General features: G+C 25.9%; 1 long non-coding RNA gene across 3 annotated transcripts; it reads left to right on the top strand.

The window, feature by feature from the left end:
* The first annotated feature begins 455 nt into the window (after positions 1-455).
* LOC126551410 (uncharacterized) lies at positions 456-12,923 on the top strand. 3 transcript variants are annotated; one of them, XR_007605309.1, is made up of 5 exons: positions 456-740; positions 1,312-1,415; positions 8,547-9,376; positions 9,450-9,636; positions 11,508-12,923. It is a non-coding gene; the product is annotated as an uncharacterized LOC126551410 (long non-coding RNA). The 3 variants fall into 3 exon arrangements; XR_007605310.1 differs by lacking the exons at positions 456-740; positions 1,312-1,415 and adding an exon at positions 3,733-3,958 and having other exon boundaries at positions 9,450-9,603; XR_007605308.1 differs by lacking the exons at positions 456-740; positions 1,312-1,415 and adding an exon at positions 3,733-3,958.
* The last annotated feature ends 811 nt before the right edge of the window (positions 12,924-13,734 follow it).

The following is a 13,734-nucleotide window of genomic DNA, read 5'->3' as shown; positions in this document are numbered from 1 at the left end:
CCCACCCACTCACTTGAGTCCCGGGACTTAAAAAACTGCCTTCACGCTGCCACTGAAGTGACTTAGTCTAAAGAATATCTCATTGAAAGCATAACCCGACATCATGTATTATACATTTATACGAAAGATCAACAGTCAAAAAAATTCAAAACACCAATAGTTAAATTCATTAATATTATTCTTTTGTAGAAACACCGACATATCGCGACGTATTGAAATAAATAAAGATTAAAATTTAAGTAATTTTGTTTTAGTTAAATTATTCGATATTTTGAATATGGATTTCTTCCATGTATTTCAATCGTTAACCGGGTAAATGTTATACAAATTGTAAACGTAATATTATTGAAGATTTTTCCAATACAATGATAAAAACGATATTGTATTTCTGGTAAGTATGTAGTAGTAGTAAGTACCTAAGAAAAATCCTCATTTCAGATATTGTGGAATAATCAATTAAATAAAAAGTACAAACGTAATTTTGGTGAAACTAATTACCTACTTGAGTGTTTCTAATTATTTTTGTAAATTAAATGTTTGAGGTGTTATATTATGTGTAAAAGTAATATTAATATTAAATTATCAAACGAATTATGTATTTAATTTTTTTAGATTTAGTTAATAATTACTGCACCTACTACAACTGAAGCAATAATAGTAGGCAAGGTTAGTGTTACGGCAAATGAGGGGTCACGATCCCCGAAAAATATCCTCTCACCTACCCGTACTACTGGAACTATGTACGTATGTGTGTGTAATCTTTGTGAAGAATAAATTGGTAAATGCCAAAAAACATAAATATACCTCATGATGGTGATTATGATAATAATAATAAATAATAATACATATAAGATGCGGTATAGAGCGAACGGTGCTAGTTGCTATTGAGATTAAAAACTATTAAGGACTAAAACGGTTTTTTAAATTATGACGACATAAGAATATTATTATTTTATAAGTGACGAGGCGGTGACGGCGGCGATTTTTACACGGCTGATTAGCGCTCAAACGGTTCGAACGTGTTTGCGGCCGAGACATTCGACAGCATATTAACACACCTGGTATATAAGTGGTAACCTAGGTGGTAACCTACATTATAATTCATACTATGTACAATGTATAGTACAATAGTAAACACTATATGGTTTGAGGGCTGTGACTTATGAGGTCAACTATTTTACGGGCTTATGTTATTTAATGTGATTCCAGACGTAGGTACCTACATACTATTATTAATCTATAGCTATTCTCAATAATTGCGTTTCATAAAAATCGCATATTTTTTATAATAATTCATGAAAAAAATTATAGGAGAACATGAAAACGAGGCATGTAATAATAGACGCCGTTTTGCGAACGAGTGCACCTGCAATAACGACAGAACGAAAACGCAATTATCGCACAATAACTATGGAGTAAGTACCTATGGGCTATACGTCGTATTTTATATTATATCAGTAAATTACTTGTCTAGTTACTTATAGATAAATGTACCCAATGTAAAGTAATTTCAATTGTTACTCAAATAAAATTCTAATGAATTTATTTGGACGTTAGAAAAACAAGACAATTAATATTTTTATTAATTATTAAATTAGTAGCTACAGTGTATTAAAAATATTGATACATATAAATTAGGTGACGTAAAAATGTGTTTTATAAATCATAGTAATAAGTTATGAAATATGTACTAACTTCAACTGTATATGTTTATTTAAAATTTTGTTTGACATAATATTTAGGTTCGATTATACTTGAAAGTTGAAGTATTTTTTTTTTTTTTTTGGTTTTTATTGTGGAGAAAAAATTTATTTATATACAATAATCATGAATATTGGTAAGTTGTTGTCTTCTCGATAGGTATCTTCTTATTCTAATTAAAACCAAAATTTAAATCTTTTAATCTTGTAAAAAATTTAATTATGGGTTTTTATTCTAAATATTTGGTAAGTTAGGATTGGTCAACTCATAAACGGGCCATGGGGTATTGATAATACAGATAGGTATACTAATATCGTAATATTGTTTTGGATTTTATACATTATACTTCTTGAACCTCTTAAACTTTCCTAAAATATAATCAAATACCTACGCGGAAAATTTTATTTTCACTCGTTAATATATCATATATGGATGTGAATAGATAAGTATAGATACAAGCAAACAATGAACACGGCGTGGCGTATTCCTATTCTGACGTCTCGATATTAAGATGAGATAATAACATCATCTTTGGAGATTTTATCGTTCAATTGTGTTTATATTATCATAATAATATTTATGGTTCTTCAAACTCAAAGGTCAGACCACGTAACAGTCAACAGACCGTATTATGTCTGTACTTTATACATTTGATTTATATTTTATGCATGGACGCATGGTATACTTTTAATATTATAATAATATATATTGCCAATAGCTTCAAACAATTTGACGCGTGAATTATAAGATAGGATATTAGGATGATTTATAGTTTTTAGATTCTCCACAAACCTTTGCTGATAATATAGCGTCAAAAATAGTACGAGTATTGGTATACTAGAGTAATGAGTTATAAATGAGTCTGTACTTGTGACTTGTGTACTTCCTTAGTTAGCGCCATGTTGCTCCGTTTTGGAATTTTGATGATTTTAGTATAAAATGTAACATAAACTAGTTTTATTATTTATATTATATTATTAAAAAACGGTAAAAATCGAGTAAAAGATCTGGATAAAATTACAAAAATTTAACCGACGATTGATCGACTTAACGCTTATATTAGTTACTAGAACAAGACTATATAGGTACAGAAACCGTATATTATCCGAGATTTTCGCTTTTTTTACTTTGATTACATTTATAAACGAAAACTGTAAGATATTTAATGATAATGTCAAAGCGATCATCTATTGTATTGTGAACATCTAGCGAAAAGAAACATCGAAAATATCATTATGTCTTTGTAAAACGTTTTTGTGTGTTATAAAATATATACGCCTAATGCCCAAATATGAAAACTCATAAAAATACTTTTACTGTAACCGCGTTTTAATGATCGCATTCGAATATAAGGCGCGTACCAACCGCGTTTGTTCGTTTTTTTCTTTTCTTTCCTCTAGCTATAGTTGTTATTGTACTATACGTATAAAACTATTTCATTTTATTAACATTTTTATAAGTCGTGAACCTCACGCTCATAATCGTGAGTGTATTCTACTTATAACTTTTGATTTCATTTCGCCTTATAAAGATACAATATAATATACTATCTATGTGTATACTATATTACAGTTTGCAGTGCACGTAAGACATAGGCATTATGCGTATTTTAATGCACACATTTTCGTTTATTATTTTAATAATCATAAATATTTGTGCAGTGGACCAGTGGCTGTAATTAATATACGTGCATGCATAGGTATATATTTTTACATAACCTTATCGTTATTATTGTATATTCATAAATTTTTTTCACCATTATAATGTTTTATCAAAGGTCAAAATAATTAAATAGTACTATTGCTGCTTTGTCGATTGTTGTTTTAAATTATAATTTGCGCAACTGAATTATTATAATAATATGCAGTTTGCAAGCAGTGCAACACCTATACTCTAATATTAGAGGCGTATATTTGAAGTACGTATATTTAAGGTACTTGCTTTGTATAAAATACATTATACATATATTTATTATTTACTACAACAATTGTTATTTATCTAAGACACTGTATTCTATTTATATATATATAATAAGAGACTGTATTATATTATATTATTATCAATATGAAAAAACCGTGTTAGTTTCCATTAGGAGTCAGATAAAATGATGCAGACGGCGTTATTATAGAATTAACACTTGTCCGTTAAATTATATTTATTCAACCGCGTCCACGATTAAGTTATGGTTTTGAAATCAGAATAACGTTCTACGTTTAGTTACACGACATACGAGCCACACGTGCACTTGGGTTAAAAAGTAAGTTTGGAGTAATTCAATACTATAAAAGTTTAATAATATATATAGGGCATTACTACATTGGTACGAGTACGAGGTATGTCAATAGTCAATACGCCGAGTACCTACCAGTGTAGTAGCGCCGTCGAAAATATGTAAACGTCGAAACTTACATAATATGTTGAATTTAATGACATACATATCATATTTGTTTTTATAATAATTACTTTAACTGGTTTGATATACTTTTAACGTGTTAAAAATGTAATAATATATATATTATATTTATATTTGTATAATGTATATTGTATAATATTAATTATTATGTTGAATGTAACTATATAACAACGTATTGCAACATAAGTAGGTAAATCGGTAGTATGACTAAAAACTAAATGTACTTGGAAAAAAAATACGGAAATAAACGGACTTTCTTCACAAAAATTGGAAAATTGTTTGTTAAAAAAATAATTATCAAAGTCAATTAAAAAATTAAACTCATAATTATTTAAAACACCCAAGTGGTAATACATAACCGTATTTTTTTTTTTATTCGTGGTACTCGTAATTATAAAAATTTGGATTTTCCAACCTAACCTTGCATGTTAAAATATTATTATGCTATAATCTTCATTGTTGTTGTTCTTTTGCTAAGAGGTGGCAAAACTTTCGTTGCCTCTAGCTGTAAAATCTTGAATAAGCCGACGCTTATTCAGCCGACTGGCCACTGGGTACCTATATGTATAATCGTATGTTGCGTGCCGCACTTCTAGCCTACACAGTGATCAGATATGGTTTAACTTCTTAAGGGCCGTTCTTACAATGTCCGGTTAGTGTCTGATAACGCTAACCAGCAGTATTTATTATGTGTTAACCGATAGAATTCTACTGGTTAGTCTTAACCGACACTTAACCCGTTAACCGGACACTGAAAGAACGGCCTTAAGACGTATAGAATAATACAAGTCCTTGTTCGTCATAATAAAATAGGATTTATATTTTTAATATTTTCAAGAATTCATACTAAAATTATAAAAAATAAATCGTTATTATGTGTATATTACTGATGGAAGATGGTATATTTCCATCTAATTTTCGTATTTTCTTATAGATTTATTTATACGCATAGATAACCGTTGACTATTGATTATGTGGCATAATATGACATTAAGTGTTAATTATGTGACTGGTTGCTAGTTGAAATAAACAAAATCTAAAGGGCAGCTGTACTTCTTAAGGACAATAATACTATTTATTTTATACAAAATAATTCTTATAATGTCATGAACTCATGACGAATACTAGTTGATACCTATTAATGTTATTGGTAATCTTATACAATATTCTATCAGAGCTCGTAAATCGTAATACATAATATTAAATTGGTAAAATATTAATATATATAAAAAGCAATAAAAACTATAGGAGTATAAAATGGTAGGTAATCAAATATTTAAAAAACATTTAAAATCATTTTTTAACTTTTAGGTACTCTTATATTTCTGATTATATTTATTTCGTTTTACGTATACCTAATTATGAATTATAACTTACAAGACTTAAACATTTGAGTACACGATAACAATTTATTATATGACTGTGTCTTTGATCAGAAAATTGAATTATGGTGCCTACTTTATTTATAGCTGTAATCAAAATTTGCATAAATTGTTTAAATTATATGTAGGACATAGGTATACCATATACCATATATTACATATATAATATATAGGTATACAAATTATTATAGTCTGTAATTTATATTTTTTGTATGCACTATGTGACATGTGTATAGTATACAGTGTACATTGTGCACAATCGAAATCTAAAATTGAGCAAGTTAATGTTAACACAACGCGCATTTTTATATATACGTACATAGATAACTAAAATACTTACGTCTATTGAATTTGGATACAAACAGTTTATGCATATAATATTATAATAGTGAGAATTACACAACTTCTAATGCAATCTTCAATATTTTTGTAATGTAAAATTTAAATGACCCTGTATAGTCACGTTTTATTTAATAGGTATACCGTTTTTCAATGTATATAAATATTTCTTTCCAAAATAATGACAATTTATTTAAAGATCGATTGGAAAATTATACAAATAAAAACAATAATAATATAATATTATGATGTTTAAAATGATTATTATTATTTTTGTAATTGAGCAATTTAATACGTTTTTAGTTTTGTACTCACTAAAACATCTAAGAACTGCATTTAAATTACATAACAGTTGTTTCGTTATATGATTTTCAAGTCATTCGTAGCTACGTACTAAAAACCAATCATACGTCTGTGTAATATTATGCTCGAATGAAAAGTTGACATAAATAAAATAATAAATGCTGTAGTTATCGTTTTATTAATAAGTAATAACTATACTATACTCTATAATGGTCTACATCTATAATACCATTTATGAACGGCGCCTCTAATGCTTCTATGTAATAATAATTTAAAATATTGCTATATCGTTCGATTGGTTTTATTAGTCTTTATCATTTTTACTTTCTTTTAAATTTTAATAGGTATTTTTGTATTACTATTACGATCTATAACTTTAATAACCTACCTACATAATGAAGTATGATCGAAATTATGATTATCTATTAGCGTCAAATTTACAGTGATTTTACATGATTATAATAATTAATGATATATACTATATTATTATGATATATATTGTATATTATGTATGTACCTTATTGTACCTATATATTTTTTACATTATAATATCGATAAGACAAATTTTTATCAAATAATTGTATAAATATAAATATATTAATAATAATCTATTATACACTTTATTAAATATTTTAATGTATGAATAGATGAATAGATTTTTTTTTTAATCATATAAATAATATAGGTAAGTTTAAAAAAATAATTGTCAATTATAAGTACAGATTTTTATTATAAATAATATTAATCAATCACACTTTTTTTCAAAATAACCTAATCTTTATTAATTATTATTATAGGTATATTGAATTATTTTTACACATTCATAGTTATATGGAGGAATTTTAATTTAATGACTAACTATTGATTTTAAAGTTTTTTTTAACCTGATTGTAACTTAACTTGTACATTTTTGGATAGTTGGAGATATTAATATCACTATTGATTCAACTGAAAAGATTTATTTGAAATTAATTAAATTTTTTTGAAATATTAAAATATTAGGATGCGTTTTATACAATTATTCATTTAAATAAGAGTGTAAAGATTTCACAGTCATTAGTGGTTTTAATTAAATTTGTATTATTACTAATGTATCGTTAAAAATAAAATATATTTGATTGATTTTTATTATCATGTTAAATCACTGCACAATGTAGGTAAATTTGACAAAAATGCCCAATATGATATATTCATTCGTATGTTCGAATTCGTCTGTTAAAGTAGTTAAAAAATATTGTACCTATGTCTAGTGATATTTATAAAATATATATTGGTATATTAACTATAAATATGTTTATATCTAACTAAATAGCCTAATATATCTATAATATTGTAGCTAAAATTTTTTTTCCTGATACAATGTTTCTGGGATCAACAATGGATGGTACTTAACGATTACTGTTTTCGTCATCTATATCTTATGTAAATTACCAGTATTTCTGGGTATTGTTCTCCAATTACCTATATTACAAGATATAATAACTATTAAGGACCTATATAAATCAATTACCTAACAAAAAACTACTTAGATAAATAAATTTATTCCATTACACGTCTGTATTATTAACCCTTCTATCATCCTTTGAACCCAATGATAAAAACAATAATTCATTTAGATACTTCAATATTATTCCTATATGAAGAATACTAGGGGAGATAGTGTTTCAAATTTATAGACTTTAGTGGTGGTAATGTGGTATTTTTATAAGTCCTTATTCAATGACGAGTAAGCTAATATGATATCATGACGTATACTCTACATTTCCAAACTCCACAATAATATACTAAATTATTTTATAAGTCTGGTTTTATTTATTTAACGCACTTAAAAGTGATAACTATTAAAATTAAGTAGGTAATAAATACTAAGTTTGGATAAGTCAAGATGCCAGTATTACTTTTGATCTAATTTCATAATAATTATGATTTATGATCTGTATTTATGTTTATGTTTATTCGTTCACTATTTTGTTTTGTATATAAGTATACTGTAACAAAAAAAAAATAAATAAAAAATAATTGTGGTTTTTGGTATAAATAGTCAATCAATCAATGTATGTAATGTGTTTCATTAAACTTTGAAAGAAAACCTGATGACTGATTAATTGAAAATTATCTACTCGTGGTAAAATGTATACGTAATAAACATATCTCCTAATATGTCTTATGCGGATGTGCACTAACAACACTTTAGCATGTACCTAATACCTAATATTATTATAATAATATAATATGCACAAACAAATAAATGAGACAGTCATTACTCACGGGCAATGCCACGTTTGCACATTAACAAATACCAACGTACCTACATGTATATATACTATAATATACTTTAGATATTATAAACAAGTACATATAACGTATATTACCTATGTATTATTATTGTTGTTTATATTTTATTTTAGGCTTGAACATAAACCTGCGGCGAGAACTGAAAAGTTGATATAGCGACTACCGACAAAGGAGGATCTTCTGCTACGAGTGCAATCAACGAATATTTCGTTCGTTCAGGTGCCTATCCTATTGTGTCCGGTGCATTTGGTTGATGATTATTTATAATGTGCACTGTTGTACGGCGTACGATGACGATTGTTATAATATTATATTCTCGGACACATTCACCAATCTCCACGCAATTTATTTAACTCGATTTTTTTATACACGATTTTTTTTTTCACAACGTCGATAATAGAATGTCTCCTGAAATCATTCTCCACCCATCGTGTCTTAATAATACATCAATGATCTTAAAGTAGATACCTATGTTGTAAATTTAAATGTGTGTTTCAGTGTTTGAATACATCACGAATCGCATAATAATAATATTCCAACTTTATAATAATAATAATTATTATTGTAATTTTAATCTTCTACATGCGTATCATGATAAATTAATAGATTATAATTTATTATATAAAGGTGAACGAATAACACTTATATGTGTATTGTATTTGAACCAAATTTCTACACATATTATTAGAGATTCGGGGAGTGTTTTTAAATTTATTTTTCAACCCCAGCATTGGTAGCTTACACATAAAATACGTTTTGGTTCACGAGAATTTAATTTTTTTACTTATACATTGAGTGGGGGTCATTGGTTACAGAAAATAAAATAATTGTCATGTGACCAATGGTGATCAGAAATAAACTAACAAAATAAAAAAAGGAAACTTTTATACAATTATAATAATATATAGATTATATTATAGAAAAGTAAATATATATTTAAAAGGTAATGTCTAATGTAACCATAATATAGTATACCGTAGTATTGTGTAGACTAAAAACTAAAATCGATTTTATAGATACCAAGCAAGCTTAGAGTATAGCATGAGTCACACTAGAAAACATACCGAGTGTTGTATCCAAATTCAATCCGACACAGGTAGATCGCCCATCGAATTAGTAAATAAGTTCACAGAGCGAGTTACGTCGATGCCCATTTACCGATGAACTGAAGTTACTATATTAAAACCGAGATACACCTATATAGTTCAGTGTTTTATATTTGCTAATTTTTTCCCGGGCGAGGCTGGGTTATAGGTACAGCTAATATAAATAACGACAAGCAATGATCTAATTATGTTATTTATATGTCTGTATAGCTTGACGTTTCTATTTACAATATTTAATTGAATCCTAAACATTAACGTCACCGATCGCGAAACCTACATTGTTTTGGTTTAGTTATACTGTTATAACTTATTATAATTATTATTATAAGTACCTAATATATTTTTTTATCAATTGTACAAATTGCTTGAATTTAAATTAGCTATATATGGTTGTAATTAAAAAAATTAAAAACACATTGAAATAAATATCAAAATAATAATACATATAGATATAGGTACTATAATGTACATAAATGTACATAATGTAGTAAATTATTTAGATCAGCTGTAAATTAATAATATATTTACAAGGTTGATGTTAAATTATTATAAAACACGTTTTTGACACATTATCAAAAATAAAAAACTAATATTTCATACAAACATTAGAAAAATTCGTATAATGTTAAATCTACAGATTAAATCAAAAATTTGAATAAAAATAAATCACAAAAAAACGTTTATATATGCCTTTCAAATTTAAAATGTTTCATAAGTTACCTATTTGTAATAAATTAATAATGCGCATTGCGCAGAAAGTATAAGCAATACATATGCTGATATATTTTGAATGTTTAATATTTTTTTTTTTATATTTATTCGAAACTGATATTATTCATGATATTTATAAAAAATGTGTTTACGAAAATAATTATGTATAGCCATAAACGTATTCATTTATCTTTAGATTTAAAGATTATGAATTTCGAAGTTCATGTGATTGTATAATATGTTTTGTAAACGTTTTATGACATTGGCCTTTTTGAATAATTGGTTAATGGTTGACAATATATCGTAAATATATTCCAGAAGCACGATCATCAAGCCATAAATCATAAAATCGAGGGTCATTATAGGCTTAAAGTTAAGATTAAATGTAAATGGATTCTATAAAAGTTAAGGCAGTTAGATATTATAAAAAACATTGTACTTACATTAATGAACAAATTCATTTAAACCAAAATACTTATAGTAAAAACTAATATTTCAATAATAATAATAAAAACGTTATCATATTAAATTATTGATGTTATTTTGATAATTATTTTATCTAATTTCTGTAAGCAAAAAAAAAAAAAAATAAATAAATAAATAAAACAATATTAGGTATATAGAAAAATGATTTGTTTAATTTAATATTTAAATAACAAAAACCTTACATAAATTTTACTCATAATCAAAAATGTATCATAATTTATCATTAATCATTAATTATTAATTAATAATCATTATTCGTTTAGCTGCTTGTTGACTATTGTAACAATTTATAAACCGGTTATCTATCTACTACTTATATACCTATACCTACTTTCAGTTTTTTTTTTATAAATATTTATTTATTGAATATTAAACGTTTTGCCAATTCTACAGGGTTAATGGTTACGAAATATTATCTAATAATACTTAACTGTAATAAGTAATAACTACCTGTGTAAATATGTAGGTACACCAATCAATTGCATTTCCCTTCGGGTCTTACTGCATTCGATTTGAGTATATTATTTCAATTTTATATGTGTCCTCCAAATTTCAAACTAATACAGTATTACACGATGTAATAATAAAATATATGGTATGCATCTAATTTTACTTGTTCATTTCTGATCCTCATCAATATTGTCAAAAAAACATTTAAAATCTAACTACGTGACGTAGTTATTAGTATTAATGATCATGGTAATTAGATATTGTTATATAATTGGTGTTATTACTTTAAATAGTCGATAATTATGTATTATTTGTTTACAGGTAACTACCATTATTTTTAGAGGAAAATTGACACATTTACTTAGATATGAAAAAAATTTTGGGGAGGTGTTTTTGAAAATCAGAAATTGAAACGTAGAACATTTTTTTTTAAATTCTTTTGTACCCATCATCACGTCAATACACAATAGTTAAAATTTTATTTTATTTATAAATCTTGTTTAAATATTTTTATTTTTATTCAAATTATATTAATTATTTTAATTTTTTAAAAAAATTTTTATACTAAATAGGCAAAGGTATGTTAAGTAACGAACTATTCTGATAACAAAATTATAATTATTATTGTACAAATCTACTGAATTATGAATGTACGTAACACACTAATACCACTGTAGACATATTATTATATTATTGTGACGATAGAAAAGAAAAAGAGAAATGTAGGTCGAGCCGGTCATATGACGCGGTATCAAAATAGGCAGCCGCCTAGGGTCGAATGTTCCTTGTTTAAAAAGGCCGAAAAACTTTTCTTAAAATTATATTGCACTACTGTCATATTATAATATCTATTTAAAAATTCTAATGCCTCGTGGACTATAGAATACACAGGATACTATAAGATATTGAAAGATTTTTGTAAAGCCTACGAATTATTGTGATTATATTATGTATATATTTACACGATTTTTCTTCATGGCTAAAATATTATATAATTTATAAACAAAGTTTAGGTTAAGTATAGGAAAAGTCAATAGAATTTAAGAATGTTTAGGGTAGTAACATAATGTTACTGAGTTAGTTCTAAATGTTCTAATATTTATCATTTGAAAACAAGTTTCTATGTAAGTCATTGTAGTTGTGCACTTATATATATGTGCAATGTTATTATATTTTGTAACTACCTACTGTTTTATTTGTTTAGCTAATTTTTATCGTAATACTATAATACACATTGAACTTCACCTACTTATTTTATTTTATTACAAGCCGACAAGATACATTTTATAATATATGACACATATTTAGAAATACAACCATTGCTTCTGTTAGTAGGATACATGTCTTAGCATTTAATATACCTATGCATATTATCATTATAATATTAATAAGAATTTTAATATTTTTCCTGCCAAACTTTGACTATAGCAGAATTTAAAATACTCTACTCTACTCAAAATCATAAATATATTGATTTTATTCTTATGACAAATCAAAACCAATACATATTATATTGTGAACGTGCTATTCTAATATCATAATACTCGTGAACTTGATTCAATTAAATAATGGAGGTAAATATTATAATATATCGCATATGCCTCCTTACATGTACTCGTTAAATAAACCCTCAAGGTATATAGTTAACATAAAGTCGGCTAACCTACCAGACTTTTGTATAAAATTATTACGCAGTAGGCACAATGCACGTATATTTACTAAGCTCATAGAAATTGTTCGAGTTCTTTTCCAATACAAAATATACATTTATATGTATAGTTACTGATTGTATAAATCGTTAATCGTGACTTTTTATTTATTGAATTATGGTATGGAGTGTTTATGGATTATAAGTTTGGTGAATGTATATTATACACGGAACACTTGTGATTATGTTACCAACTATTATAAAAAAAAGTAAGGCAGTAATTACGTGATAAGTATAAAATATAAATTATAAATATAAAATACCCTTCAGGGGAGTTTTACGTACAATAAACCAAACTCTCATGAGATTTCACTGGTACCACTATTTTTTATATAGCAGTCTAAATATTATTATATATAAAAAAAACTATACATAAATAATCTACATAATATTACAACAGTGCAAATCAATTTTTTTTTGTCAGAAGGCTCCAATTATAAAAGCTAATGGCTCCTTTTGATTATATAAAGACTATTTTACTCAGGAACCTTAAAAATTAAAATCTGTAAACATTTATTTTTTTTAGCTTTATTTGTGTTTTTTTTTTAAATTAATTATTGCTTAATTTAATAATTAAATAAAACATAAATTAAAAAAAATAATATTTCTTTATGAAATGTATAGTATAGGTATACACAATAAATAAGTACAATGACCATTGGACATACAAGAATTCAAACAAGCTAAGAGTAGGTTTAGAATCAATGAGGAGAAAAAAATCTACAAATCGATCAAGTCACCAATCGATTTATCGCAGAAAGAATTTTGTGCTCCAGTCGGAGTATTTAATATCAAAAATATTTAGTTATTTATACTTCCAAATTCTAACAGCACGTTAGA

Source organism: Aphis gossypii, chromosome 3 (genome assembly GCF_020184175.1).
Source record: "Aphis gossypii isolate Hap1 chromosome 3, ASM2018417v2, whole genome shotgun sequence".
Lineage (NCBI taxonomy): Eukaryota > Metazoa > Arthropoda > Insecta > Hemiptera > Aphididae > Aphis > Aphis gossypii.
This window is presented reverse-complemented; position numbering and strand designations above follow the sequence as displayed.